Source organism: Bufo gargarizans, chromosome 2 (assembly GCF_014858855.1).
Source record: "Bufo gargarizans isolate SCDJY-AF-19 chromosome 2, ASM1485885v1, whole genome shotgun sequence".
NCBI classification, from domain to species: domain Eukaryota; kingdom Metazoa; phylum Chordata; class Amphibia; order Anura; family Bufonidae; genus Bufo; species Bufo gargarizans.
The window spans coordinates 118,648,875-118,664,760 of NC_058081.1; positions in this window are offsets into that span (position 1 = coordinate 118,648,875).

Below are 15,886 nucleotides of genomic sequence, written 5' to 3' on the forward strand. Positions count from 1 at the left end.
AATTTCCAATATTTATGTAATTCTCAAAACTTTTGGCCACGACTGTATACTGGCTTGGTGATAAAATATTGCAAAGGGAGCGGGATTTAAAAAAAAAAATATATAAAATGGATGCCTGCTTTTAAAATATTGTGAAGGACAGAATCCTGATGTAATGGAATATTTATTTTCATGATGGTAATGATGTCTTAATTGGTACTAAAATGGGTGGAAAAACTGATGACAGGTTCCCTTTAAGAAGATGTGCATGCTTTAAGTATCCACACATTTTGATACCACTTTTTATCCTATTGTTTCATCATACCATTTTAGAATATGTTCAAAGAACATAGCATCTACAGAATAGGTACTTTAAGTACATCCCGATGAGAAGCAATGTATTTTCCATTTGTTAAACTCCCAAATGGAAATCTGATCTAGTGTATAATGAAAAAAGAAGGTCTCCTAAAGTAAAGCTAAGAAAACCAGCACAATAATTTTCTGAAATCAGAGAGATCACTTATCTGAAGCCCTTAAATCAGTTAAAATAAAAATAACATTTACATCTCATCAACAGATGGGCATAATGATAGAAGGTGGTTTCTATCATAAAATATTGTCCATCCAAAAACATTATATTTATTCATTTTATCTCTTAATCAATAAAATTAAATGATCACTTTATGATGATTAAAAACCCAAGGCCGGCATCTCGCAGTGAAATCACTATGTTGTGGTATGGCGGAGAAAGCAATGTCTTGCATATGATGTATGATATTTTTTGAGAGTTCGGAGAGCAGACACATTAAGAAAATAGTGCTAATGATATTAAAGTGCTTTACAGGGCTTGCTGCAAAGAGCTGACAAACCTGTCAAGAGCATAATGTAGGAGGCCATCGCAACATCTTCAGAAACCCATCCCTCCTCTACCCCATTTCACTGCAATCTACTAATAATGGAGCTGCAATAAATTGTAGCCAGCAATGGGATGGAGCCATGGCTTTTCACCCCAATGTGAAGACATGATAAATAAAAAAGAAAAAGGCTGTCAGTTTTGGCGCCCGAACCTTATTACAAAGTCTTAATCTTACTGGCCTCAGCACCTTTTATCATCGCCTTGTTATGAGCTGATGGCTTTTTTATTTGCTTGGAGATGGAGGATGTGTCATATTCTGTCCTTTTATGAAGCCCAGCCTCTGTCCTCTTGGATATGTTTTTTTTTTCTCCTCCCTTTCATATGTTTATCTGTAGTTATTTTCTAAGTAATCATCTGGAACAAGCTTTTATGAGTTTTAAATGGCATGAGACAGATATGCAGGATGGTAAAGAATTTGGTCAATTGAGGTCTTGTCTGGCCTCCATAAACCTTAATTTTTACATTATGGATTATGAGGCATATTTTTTCATTTATATCTACTGCGTTCAACATTGTTGGTCATCACTTACTTTTCTACATGCAGTACTACAGTTATTACAAGAATATAAATTGACACCATTGTTGCTTCAAGAAGAAAACATTTGCTCCACTTCTTGTGACATGAGTAGTTATTCTACATTCCCTGATAATGACTCAAACTTTTTAAAAGTAGGCACATATATGGAAGAGTATAAGAGAGAGTATTCTGATATCATGGAGGAGAGAGGTCCATAATTTCAGGAATGCATGGGAGAAATCTTGTACATCAATGTGTGAGGAGCGGATAAGAGAAAAGCAATAGTGGTATTAGAGGGTGGGAGATTATTTGTGGGGAGGTATTGGGAAATTAGGTTTCAAATGTAAGGAACCAGTTAAGGATAGCCTTGTACTGTATGTCTTTAATAGTATTTTTAACTGAATATACTGGGCAGCGGATATCCAGTGGAGGGATTAGCAAAGGGGAAAGGCAGAGAAGAAACGTGAGGAGGGTTGGATTAACCGGTTGGATTAACCAGATTCCTATCAAGTGATAGCAGAGAAGATCTACATGTCTCTGCATATTCTTCCTTACTATGCAAAATATGCAATTCTTCAGGTTGCTTCTGTTCTTGATTTTCTTACTTACTCTTACGTTTCTCACTTGTTAGGAATCAGTGGCTCTTGAGTCATACTATAAAAGGTTTGTCTAATTTAGAAAAATGTTGTTTCTTACAAGAGTGAGGGGAAAATAACTCATACAGAGTTGGAAATATAGGTAGAAACTCAGCAGCAAGTGTTTCTATCCATTGCAGCCAACCTACAAGGCACGCAATGCATTACATTGTATGTATTAGCTCAAAAGGTGCAAAACGATTGTTCTATTTGGCTAATAGGAGCAAAGAAAACTATATAGGGAGCTGGGAGAAATACTCCCCTCATAAGCACACCAGACTTTTAGTTATCATTCTGCCATATACTTTGATAGCTCCTTTTATCCAAACAGCACCCTGAAGGAGATTTATTAAACTGGTGTACAGTAGAACTGGCTTAGTTGCTAATAGAAACCAATAAGATTCCACCTTTCATTGCTCACAGCTACTTTTGAAAATGAAAGGTGGAATCTTATTGGCTGCTTTGGGCAACTAAACCAGTTCTACTTTATACCAGTTTGATAAATCTCTCCCACTATTTTTAAATCACTTTGGGCTAATAGGAAAGTGCACCTGCCCCAGTAATATGCTGCGTCTTGAATGAATTTGATGACACGTGCCCCTTAAAGTAAAATATACTTTCATAGTATGTTTCTTGGTAATTTAATACCTGATTTAAAGTCATCTTTGATATTACTGTACATTTGTCTTTTAATAAAACAAATGTGTAAAGTTTTGTCTATTTTCTAACTTTACATTAGCATTACAATCATCTGTAGGCTGTTGCGGCAGAGGAACAGCCTGCCAGAGATCATCGTACCCGGCATAGCCAGAAACTGCTTGCCCTTTCCTCTGTTGCAACAGCCTGCCAGATGATTTTAATGCTAGTGTGAAAGTAGCCTTAGACATTATTGGGAAAGGCTGAGAAATAAGTAGTCCCTAGTAAAACAGATCTCCTCATCTTTGTGTGACTTCTTCCCACAAGCAAGTATAGTATATTTCCCTTTATAAAAGTAATGCCCTCATTAAGTATCAAGCAGGGAAGATGAAGAGAATGTGAAGTTAACCAAAGCCAGACTTGGACACAGTTCACTCAGAATATTCCGGGAGAAAAGATGTCTCACACTTATCTAAATATTGTTGTAATATCAAATGCCTCACTTCCTGTCTTCCTTACTTGGGGCCAAGAAAGCACAGACTCCCCTTGAAACCAGGACTCTTCAGAGGGTTTTGTCTTTTTAGAATAACAGATATCTAGTATCAGATATTTGGCAAAATATTTGTTTGCAGCTTCAGGCCTTTGAAGTTTTTGAACGTTTTCTCAGTAATGTGCAGTATCAATGACAGGAACATGTAGCTAAGTACAGGCTAATTTGTAATACACTGGATTTAGGGGCTACCCTCATACATAAATAATTGAAACCTATTGAGGAAATCATATCGTTAAGTTACAAATATCTGGTTTAAATTTAAATTCCGTAAAATGAATATTGTGACAGGGATAGCTGGGTCTGTGGAGTAGAGAACGAATCGATGTAGCCACTTAAATGCTTTAAAATAGAGTAGACTTATCTTTACTTCTCGATTACAGGTAGGAACAAGCTGTGAGATCTGACAAGCTTTGAAATTTAAAAGAATGTTGACGTTTAATGAATGTTTGTTTTACCCTCTACTGTCAAAGCCGTATTGACGGCCAGAACTTGTAAGTGTGCTAGAACTAAATTACAGCAGAAACTAAGTAAGGATAAAGCAAAAAAAGTTTACATGCAAACTGTAATACCCTGCATATAGTATAGCTGTCAATTGATATACCCCAGATTGGTGCTTTCTTGAAAAGGAGACATCTACCCTCAGTGGAGTCCATATGTGCCAATAATGGTGGCACAAGTGACAAATGCCTTTCTTTCTATGACTTATAATGTTATGTCTTATAACTTCTACTTTGTGTTTTGTAGAGCAGCAAAGTAAATAGGTTAGGCCGGGTTCACATCAACATTTAGCTTTTCGTTCTTTTGATCCGTCAAAAGAACAGATTTACACTGGCCAACTGAGCAGCCGATTGTTGGGAATGCAGCGATCTTATTCACTGTATGAGGATGAGGGATCACTATTGCTAAATCCACAATCTGCTGCCCAGAAAGCCATGATAGGTGGTGCTTGCATGAACGACAGGATAACCAATGAACGAGCGTTTTGCAGGAAGGGTCGCTGCCAATAATCTGACTGATTCTCGGGCTATGTAAATGCACCTTTAAGCTACTTAATGACTGCAATATCCTGATGAACACTCCCCATGTTCATCATTAAGTACACTGCAATTAATCACTTTCTGACCAGTCCATTCATGCCCTTTCTGATAAGGTGCATTTTCCATATTTTTTACCAGCGCCTTTCAAATCTATAACTTTTTTCTGTATGCAAATATTTTTTGCACCTTTTTCGAGCACACATAGGGCTTAATTTTTATGTACTTTTTATTTTAGTATTTTTTTATGAAAAGGAAAATCTGTAATTTTTTTCATATATTTATTTATTATTTCACAATTTGTGCCTTCCATACAAGACCTGTGGGGGATACTTAACTTTACTTCTTTTTTTTATTTCTGATTTCTCCTATAACTGGGAATAGCATATTTGCCCCAGTTACATAGAATATACAGACCCCAGAGAGGTTGTATATGCTTGTACAACCTCACTGAAGAGGTGATCTGGGTCTGATACCACTCAGCCAGCTCCTCTGGATCCCAGACCCCAACGGTCACATGACCGCTGGGCCCGGAGCTGGAAGCGGAAATGCTCCGGTCTCAACAGTCATGTGACTATCGGGGTCTGGGATCCAGAAGAAGCTGGCTGGGTGGTATTCCTTGTTCAATGTTGTGTACAGAGCAATGGCGAAGGTGAACCCCCCCCTCATCCTTTCCTTCCATATGGGGAGCCTGCTAGCCCATCTTTGGGGAGCAGCTGCTAAAATTCATCTGCGATCTCTGCAAGGACATTTTAAAACTTCCTTGCAGAGATATGCGCCAACCACACAGACATTTGTAGTCTATGGGAGGTTGGATAGTGGGTTAATGGGGAAAATATGTAAATGGGAACATAGGATATGCAGCTTCAGGGACATTCTGCAGCCCATTTTCTTTTATACAGTTAGAAGTTCATCTACAAACTGATGGAAAATTTTGACTTTGACATTTCCTAACAAACCAGTTGACACACTATTGAAAGTCATCCATACTTCTTTTTCTGTATCCTTCAACCAGCTCTCAATTTTCCTTTTTTTAAGCATTTGTTTTCTTCTTCCCTCTGCAACTTCCGAACAAGAATCAAGCTTGCATTTTCAATGCCATTTCAGCAACCACAAAAAAATTATTTAATCTTGTCTCCATTGCAAAAAACATCCTAATTTTTGTAGAACAATGTTATAGGGAATGAGCAATAATTAGGAACGCTTGGCCAGTATAATTGCGCTGCCTATCAACGATAAACAAGCCAATGTTCATTGGCTGGCTTATTTGCATCTTTCATTCAGAATGAAAGATGCAGGATTATTAGTAGTACAGCTCCCTGTGTAATCAGGCTTGTGTTGCCGATTAGAGTTGAGCGAACACCTGGATGTTCGGGTTCGAGAAGTTCGGCCGAACATCCCGGAAATGTTCGGGTTCGGGATCCGAACCCGATCCGAACTTCGTCCCGAACCCGAACCCCATTGAAGTCAATGGGGACCCGAACTTTTCGGCACTAAAAAGGCTGTAAAACAGCCCAGGAAAGAGCTAGAGGGCTGCAAAAGGCAGCAACATGTAGGTAAATCCCCTGCAAACAAATGTGGATAGGGAAATGAATTAAAATAAAAATTAAATAAATAAAAATTAACCAAAATCAATTGGAGAGAGGTCCCATAGCAGAGAATCTGGCTTCACGTCACCCACCACTGTAAGAGTCCATTTTCATAAATTTAGGCCCAGCACCCAGGCAGAGGAGAGAGGTCCCGTAACAGAGAATCTGTCTTCATGTCAGCAGAGAATTAGTCTGCATGTCATAGCAGAGAATGAGGCTTCACGTCAGCCACCACTGCAACAGTCCATTGGCATATATTTAGGCCCAGCACCCAGGCAGAGGAGGGAGGTCCCGTAACAGAGAATCTGTCTTCATGTCAGCAGAGAATTAGTCTGCATGTCATAGCAGAGAATGAGGCTTCACGTCAGCCACCACTGCAACAGTCCATTGGCATATATTTAGGCCCAGCACACACACAGGCAGAGGAGAGAGGTCCCGTAACAGAGAATCTGGCTTCATGTCAGCAGAGAATCAGTCTGCATGTCATAGCAGAGAATGAGGCTTCACGTCAGCCACCACTGCAACAGTCCATTGGCATATATTTAGGCCCAGCACCCAGGCAGAGGAGGGAGGTCCCGTAACAGAGAATCTGGCTTCATGTCAGCAGAGAATCAGTCTGCATGTCATAGCAGAGAATGAGGCTTCACGTCAGCCACCACTGCAACAGTCCATTGGCATATATTTAGGCCCAGCACACACACAGGCAGAGGAGAGAGGTCCCGTAACAGAGAATCTGTCTTCATGTCAGCAGAGAATTAGTCTGCATGTCATAGCAGAGAATGAGGCTTCACGTCAGCCACCACTGCAACAGTCCATTGGCATATATTTAGGCCCAGCACACACACAGGCAGAGGAGAGAGGTCCCGTAACAGAGAATCTGGCTTCATGTCAGCAGAGAATCAGTCTGCATGTCATAGCAGAGAATGAGGCTTCACGTCAGCCACCACTGCAACAGTCCATTGGCATATATTTAGGCCCAGCACCCAGGCAGAGGAGGGAGGTCCCGTAACAGAGAATCTGGCTTCATGTCAGCAGAGAATCAGTCTGCATGTCATAGCAGAGAATGAGGCTTCACGTCAGCCACCACTGCAACAGTCCATTGGCATATATTTAGGCCCAGCACCCAGGCAGAGGAGAGAGGTCCCGTAACAGACAATCTGGCTTCATGTCAGCAGAGAATCAGTCTGCATGTCATAGCAGAGAATGAGGCTTCACGTCAGCCACCACTGCAACAGTCCATTGGCATATATTTAGGCCCAGCACCCAGGCAGAGGAGGGAGGTCCCGTAACAGAGAATCTGGCTTCATGTCAGCAGAGAATCAGTCTGCATGTCATAGCAGAGAATGAGGCTTCACGTCAGCCACCACTGCAACAGTCCATTGGCATATATTTAGGCCCAGCACCCAGGCAGAGGAGAGAGGTCCCGTAACAGACAATCTGGCTTCATGTCAGCAGAGAATCAGTCTGCATGTCATAGCAGAGAATGAGGCTTCACGTCAGCCACCACTGCAACAGTCCATTGGCATATATTTAGGCCCAGCACCCAGGCAGAGGAGGGAGGTCCCGTAACAGAGAATCTGGCTTCATGTCAGCAGAGAATCAGTCTGCATGTCATAGCAGAGAATGAGGCTTCACGTCAGCCACCACTGCAACAGTCCATTGGCATATATTTAGGCCCAGCACCCAGGCAGAGGAGAGAGGTCCCGTAACAGACAATCTGGCTTCATGTCAGCAGAGAATCAGTCTGCATGTCATAGCAGAGAATCAGGCTTCACGTCAGCCACCACTGCAACAGTCCATTGTCATAAATTTAGGCCCAGCACCCAGGCAGAGGAGGGAGGTCCCGTAACAGAGAATCTGGCTTCATGTCAGCAGAGAATCAGTCTGCATGTCATAGCAGAGAATGAGGCTTCACGTCAGCCACCACTGCAACAGTCCATTGGCATATATTTAGGCCCAGCACACACACAGGCAGAGGAGAGAGGTCCCGTAACAGAGAATCTGGCTTCATGTCAGCAGAGAATTAGTCTGCATGTCATAGCAGAGAATGAGGCTTCACGTCAGCCACCACTGCAACAGTCCATTGGCATATATTTAGGCCCAGCACACACACAGGCAGAGGAGAGAGGTCCCGTAACAGAGAATCTGTCTTCATGTCAGCAGAGAATTAGTCTGCATGTCATAGCAGAGAATGAGGCTTCACATCAGCCACCACTGCAACAGTCCATTGGCATATATTTAGGCCCAGCACACACACAGGCAGAGGAGAGAGGTCCCGTAACAGACAATCTGGCTTCATGTCAGCAGAGAATCATTCTGCATGTCATAGCAGAGAATCAGGCTTCACGTCACCCAACATTGGAACAGTCCATTGGCATATATTTAGGCCCCGGCACCCAGACACAGGAGAGGTTCATTCAACTTTGGGTAGCCTCGCAATATAATGGTAAAATGAAAATAAAAATAGGATTGAATGAGGAAGTGCCCTGGAGTCCAATAATATATGGTTAAGGGGAGGTAGTTAATGTCTAATCTGGACAAGGGACGGACAGATCCTGTGGGATCCATGCCTGGTTCATTTTTATGAACGTCAGCTTGTCCACATTGGCTGTAGACAGGCGGCTGCGTTTGTCTGTAATGACGCCCCCTGCCGTGCTGAATACACGTTCAGACAAAACGCTGGCCGCCGGGCAGGCCGGCACTTCCAAGGCATAAAAGGCTAGCTCTGGCCACGTGGACAATTTAGAGACCCAGAAGTTGAATGGGGCCGAACCATCAGTCAGTACGTGGAGGGGTGTGCACACGTACTGTTCCACCATGTTAGTGAAATGTTGCCTCCTGCTAACACGTTGCGTATCAGGTGGTGGTGCAGTTAGCTGTGGCGTGTTGACAAAAGTTTTCCACATCTCTGCCATGCTAACCCTGCCCTCAAAGGAGCTGGCATTGACACAGCTGCCTTGGCGACCTCTTGCTCCTCCTCTGCCTTGGCCTTGGGCTTCCACTTGTTCCCCTGTGACATTTGGGAATGCTCTCAGTAGCGCGTCTACCAACGTGCGCTTGTACTCGCGCATCTTCCTATCACGCTCCAGTGCAGGAAGTAAGGTGGGCACATTGTCTTTGTAGCGTGGATCCAGCAGGGTGGCAACCCAGTAGTCCGCACAGGTTAAAATGTGGGCAACTCTGCTGTCGTTGCGCAGGCACTGCAGCATGTAGTCGCTCATGTGTGCCAGGCTGCCCAGGGGTAAGGACAAGCTGTCCTCTGTGGGAGGCGTATCGTCATCGTCCTGCCTTTCCCCCCAGCCACGCACCAGTGATGGACCCGAGCTGCGTTGGGTGCCACCCCGCTGTGACCATGCTTCATCCTCATCCTCCTCCACCTCCTCCTCATCCTCGTCCTCCTCGTCCTCCAGTAGTGGGCCCTGTCTGGCCACATTTGTACCTGGCCTCTGCTGTTGCCAAAAACCTCCCTCTGAGTCACTTCGAAGAGACTGGCCTGAAAGTGCTAAAAATGACCCCTCTTCCTCCTCCTCCTCCTCCTCCTCCTCCTCCTCCTCCTCCTGGGCCACCTCCTCTTGCATCATCGCCCTAAGTGTTTTCTCAAGGAGACATAGAAGTGGTATTGTAAGGCTGATAACGGCGTCATCGCCACTGGCCATGTTGGTGGAGTACTCAAAACAGCGCAACAGGGCACACAGGTCTCGCATGGAGGCCCAGTCATTGGTGGTGAAGTGGTGCTGTTCTGTAGTGCGACTGACCCGTGCGTGCTGCAGCTGAAACTCCACTATGGCCTGCTGCTGCTCGCACAGTCTGTCCAGCATGTGCAAGGTGGAGTTCCACCTGGTGGGCACGTCGCATATGAGGCGGTGAGCGGGAAGGCCGAAGTTACGCTGTAGCGCAGACAGGCGAGCAGCAGCAGGATGTGAACGCCGGAAGCGCGAACAGACGGCCCGCACTTTATGCACCAGCTCTGACATGTCGGGGTAGTTGTGAATGAACTTCTGCACCACCAAATTCAGCACATGCGCCAAGCAAGGGATGTGCGTCAAATTGGCTAGTCCCAGAGCTGCAACGAGATTTCGCCCATTATCGCACACCACCAGGCCGGGCTTGAGGCTCACCGGCAGCAACCACTCGTCGGTCTGTTGTTCTATACCCCGCCACAACTCCTGTGCGGTGTGGGGCCTGTCCCCCAAACATATGAGTTTCAGAATGGCCTGCTGACGTTTACCCCGGGCTGTGCTGAAGTTGGTGGTGAAGGTGTGTGGCTGACTGGATGAGCAGGTGGAAGAAGAGGAGGAGGAAGCCGAGAAGGAGGAGGTGGCAACAGGAGGCAAAGAATGTTGCCCTGCGATCCTTGGCGGCGGAAGGACGTGCGCCAAACAGCTCTCCGCCTGGGGCCCAGCTGCCACTACATTTACCCAGTGTGCAGTTAGGGAGATATAGCGTCCCTGGCCGTGCTTACTGGTCCACGTATCTGTGGTTAGGTGGACCTTGCCACAGATGGCGTTGCGCAGTGCACACTTGATTTTATCGGATACTTGGTTGTGCAGGGAAGGCACGGCTCTCTTGGAGAAGTAGTGGCGGCTGGGAACAACATACTGTGGGACAGCAAGCGACATGAGCTGTTTGAAGCTGTCTGTGTCCACCAGCCTAAATGACAGCATTTCATAGGCCAGTAGTTTAGAAATGCTGGCATTCAGGGCCAGGGATCGAGGGTGGCTAGGTGGGAATTTACGCTTTCTATCAAATGTTTGTGAGATGGAGAGCTGAACGCTGGCGTGTGACATGGTTTAGACGCTTGGTGACGGAGGTGGTGGTGGTGGTGTTGGTGGTACATCCCCTGTTTGCTGGGCGGCAGGTGCCAACGTTCCTCCAGAGGCGGAGGAAGAGGCCGAGGCGGCAGCAGCAGAATAGGCCGAGGCGGCAGCAGCAGAAGAGGTAGCAGGGGGAGCCTGAGTGACTTCCTTGGTTTTAAGGTGTTTACTCCACTGCAGTTCATGCTTTGCATGCAGGTGCCTGGTCATGCAGGTTGTGCTCAGGTTCAGAACGTTAATGCCTCGCTTCAGGCTCTGATGGCACAGCGTGCAAACCACTCGGGTCTTGTCGTCAGCACATTGTTTGAAGAAGTGCCATGCCAGGGAACTCCTTGAAGCTGCCTTTGGGGTGCTCGGTCCCAGATGGCGGCGGGCAGTAGCAGGCGGAGTCTCTTGGCGGCGGGTGTTCTGCTTTTGCCCACTGCTCCCTCTTTTGCTACGCTGTTGGCTCGGTCTCACCACTGCCTCTTCCTCCGAACTGTGAAAGTCAGTGGCACGACCTTCATTCCATGTGGGGTCTAGGACCTCATCATCCCCTGCATCGTCTTCCACCCAGTCTTGATCCCTGACCTCCTGTTCAGTCTGCACACTGCAGAAAGACGCAGCAGTTGGCACCTGTGTTTCGTCATCATCAGAGACATGCTGAGGTGGTATTCCCATGTCCTCATCATCAGGAAACATAAGTGGTTGTGCGTCAGTGCATTCTATATCTTTCACCGCTGGGGAAGGGCTAGGTGGATGCCCTTGGGAAACCCTGCCAGCGGAGTCTTCAAACAGCATAAGAGACTGCTGCATAACTTGAGGCTGAGACAGTTTCCCTGGTATGCATGGGGGTGATGTGACAGACTGATGGGGTTGGTTTTCAGGCGCCATCTGTGCGCTTTCTGCAGAAGACTGGGTGGGAGATAATGTGAACGTGCTGGATCCACTGTCGGCCACCCAATTGACTAATGCCTGTACCTGCTCAGGCCTTACCATCCTTAGAACGGCATTGGGCCCCACCATATATCGCTGTAAATTCTGGCGGCTACTGGGACCTGAGGTAGTTGGTACACTAGGACGTGTGGATGTGGCAGAACGGCCACGTCCTCTCCCAGCACCAGAGGGTCCACTAACACCACCACGACCATGTCCACGTCCGCGTCCCTTACTAGATGTTTTTCTCATTGTTATGGTTCACCACAACAACAAAAATATTATTTGGCCCAATGTATTGTATTCAAATTCAGCGGGATATAAATTTGAGGCCTAGTATTTAGGCGCTGGGTGACCGGTATGGATTTACTAACAGAATTAGACTTGGAAATGCACAGTAGCGTGTGTGTGAAGTTATTCTGAATGACCCTATGTGCACCTTGAATATTATATACCCTTTTAGGGATAGATTTCAAATAGCTCTGATATAGCAGAAACCACTAAATTATGAAATTGTTAAATTGGGAATTGTATTTCAACCCAGAACAAAAAATGTGCTTTGACGGACACTAAATAACTTTCCCAGCCACAACAGGACAGCGGTAACGAGAGATTTAGCGGGATATAAATTTGAGGCCTAGTATTTAGGCGCTGGGTGACCGGTATGGATTTAGCGACAGAATTAGACTTGGAAATGCACAGTAGCGTGTGTGTGAAGTTATTCTGAATGACCCTATGTGCACCTTGAATATTATATACCCTTTTAGGGATAGATTTCAAATAGCTCTGATATAGCAGGAACCACTAAATTATGAAATTGCTAAATTGGGAATTGTACTTCAACCCAGAACAAAAAATGTGCTTTGACGGACACTAAATAACTTTCCCAGCCACAACAGGACAGCGGTAACGAGAGATTTAGCGGGATATAAATTTGAGGCCTAGTATTTAGGCGCTGGGTGACCGGTATGGATTTAGTGACAGAATTAGACTTGGAAATGCACAGTAGCGTGTGTGTGAAGTTTTTCTGAATGACCCTATGTGCACCTTGAATATTATATACCCTTTTAGGGATAGATTTCAAATAGCTCTGATATAGCAGGAACCACTAAATTATGAAATTGCTAAATTGGGAATTGTACTTCAACCCAGAACAAAAAATGTGCTTTGACGGACACTAAATAACTTTCCCAGCCACAACAGGACAGCGGTAACGAGAGATTTAGCGGGATATAAATTTGAGGCCTAGTATTTAGGCGCTGGGTGACCGGTATGGATTTAGCGACAGAATTAGACTTGGAAATGCACAGTAGCGTGTGTGTGAAGTTATTCTGAATGACCCTATGTGCACCTTGAATATTATATACCCTTTTAGGGATAGATTTCAAATAGCTCTGATATAGCAGGAACCACTAAATTATGAAATTGCTAAATTGGGAATTGTACTTCAACCCAGAACAAAAAATGTGCTTTGACGGACACTAAATAACTTTCCCAGCCACAACAGTACAGCGGTAACGAGAGATTTAGCGGGATATAAATTTGAGGCCTAGTATTTAGGCGCTGGGTGACCGGTATGGATTTAGCGACAGAATTAGACTTGGAAATGCACAGTAGCGTGTGTGTGAAGTTATTCTGAATGACCCTATGTGCACCTTGAATATTATATACCCTTTTAGGGATAGATTTCAAATAGCTCTGATATAGCAGGAACCACTAAATTATGAAATTGCTAAATTGGGAATTGTACTTCAACCCAGAACAAAAAATGTGCTTTGACGGACACTAAATAACTTTCCCAGCCACAACAGGACAGCGGTAACGAGAGATTTAGCGGGATATAAATTTGAGGCCTAGTATTTAGGCGCTGGGTGACCGGTATGGATTTAGTGACAGAATTAGACTTGGAAATGCACAGTAGCGTGTGTGTGAAGTTTTTCTGAATGACCCTATGTGCACCTTGAATATTATATACCCTTTTAGGGATAGATTTCAAATAGCTCTGATATAGCAGGAACCACTAAATTATGAAATTGCTAAATTGGGAATTGTACTTCAACCCAGAACAAAAAATGTGCTTTGACGGACACTAAATAACTTTCCCAGCCACAACAGGACAGCGGTAACGAGAGATTTAGCGGGATATAAATTTGAGGCCTAGTATTTAGGCGCTGGGTGACCGGTATGGATTTAGCGACAGAATTAGACTTGGAAATGCACAGTAGCGTGTGTGTGAAGTTATTCTGAATGACCCTATGTGCACCTTGAATATTATATACCCTTTTAGGGATAGATTTCAAATAGCTCTGATATAGCAGGAACCACTAAATTATGAAATTGCTAAATTGGGAATTGTACTTCAACCCAGAACAAAAAATGTGCTTTGACGGACACTAAATAACTTTCCCAGCCACAACAGGACAGCGGTAACGAGAGATTTAGCGGGATATAAATTTGAGGCCTAGTATTTAGGCGCTGGGTGACCGGTATGGATTTAGTGACAGAATTACACTTGGAAATGCACAGTAGCGTGTGTGTGAAGTTTTTCTGAATGACCCTATGTGCACCTTGAATATTATATATCCTTTTAGGGATAGATTTCAAATAGCTCTGATATAGCAGGAACCACTAAATTATGAAATTGCTAAATTGGGAATTGTACTTCAACCCAGAACAAAAAATGTGCTTTGACAGACACTAAATAACTTTCCCAGCCACAACAGGACAGCGGTAACGAGAGATTTAGCGGGATATAAATTTGAGGCCTAGTATTTAGGCGCTGGGTGACCGGTATGGATTTAGTGACAGAATTAGACTGGGATATGGCCAAAAAATAACCACACTATTGCTGGTTAAATGCACTTGGTGTGACAGCTTGACGAACCACACTACTGAGGGTTAAATGCACTTGGTGACGGGCGCAGCTTGCCCCTGATGTAGTATATGGCCAAAAAATGAACAGACTATTGCTGGTTAAATGCACTTGGTGTCACAGCTTGACGAACCACACTACTGAGGGTTAAATGCACTTGGTGACGGGCGCAGCTTGCCCCTGATGTAGTATATGGCCAAAAAATGAACAGACTATTGCTGGTTAAATGCACTTGGTGACGGGCGCAGCTTGCCCCTGATTTAGTATATGGCCAAAAAATGAACAGACTATTGCTGGTTAAATGCACTTGGTGTGATAGCTTGACCAACCACACTACTGAGGGTTAAATGCACTTGGTGACGGGCGCAGCTTGCCCCTGATGTAGTATATGGCCAAAAAATGAACAGACTATTGCTGGTTAAATGCACTTGGTGACGGGCGCAGCTTGCCCCTGATTTAGTATATGGCCAAAAAATGATAGACTATTGCTGGTTAAATGCACTTGGTGTGATAGCTTGACCAACCACACTACTGAGGGTTAAATGCACTTGGTGACGGGCGCAGCTTGCCCCTTATGTAGTATATGGCCAAAAAATGAACAGACTATTGCTGGTTAAATGCACTTGGTGACGGGCGCAGCTTGCCCCTGATTTAGTATATGGCCAAAAAATGAACAGACTATTGCTGGTTAAATGCACTTGGTGTGATAGCTTGACCAACCACACTACTGAGGGTTAAATGCACTTGGTGACGGGCGCAGCTTGCCCCTGATGTAGTATATGGCCAAAAAATGAACAGACTATTGCTGGTTAAATGCACTTGGTGTCACAGCTTGACGAACCACACTACTGAGGGTTAAATGCACTTGGTGACGGGCGCAGCTTGCCCCTGATGTAGTATATGGCCAAAAAATTAACAGACTATTGCTGGTTAAATGCACTTGGTGTGACAGCTTCACCCTGATGTAGGCTTTAGCCAAAAAACAACCACACCATTGAGGGTTAAATGCACTTGGTGACAGGCGCAGCTTGCCCCTGATTTAGTATATGGCCAAAAAATGAACAGACTATTGCTGGTTAAATGCACTTGGTGTGACAGCTTCACCCTGATGTAGGCTTTAGCCAAAAAACAACCACACCATTGAGGGTTAAATGCACTTGGTCGCAGCTTGGATGCACTTGGTCGCAGCACCGCACAAGACACAAAATGGCCGCCGATCACCCCAGAAAAAAGTGACTGACAAACGGTCTGGGCAGCCTAAAAACAGTGAGTGAGCATTTGAATTTCAGCAGCTCAATGATGCACAGCTGCAGATCGATCGATTAATCAAGTGAAGTCCTTTGGAGGAGTTAATCTGCCTAATCTCGCCCTACTGTCGCATCCGCAACCTCTCCCTACGCTAATCAGAGCAGAGTGACGGGCGGCG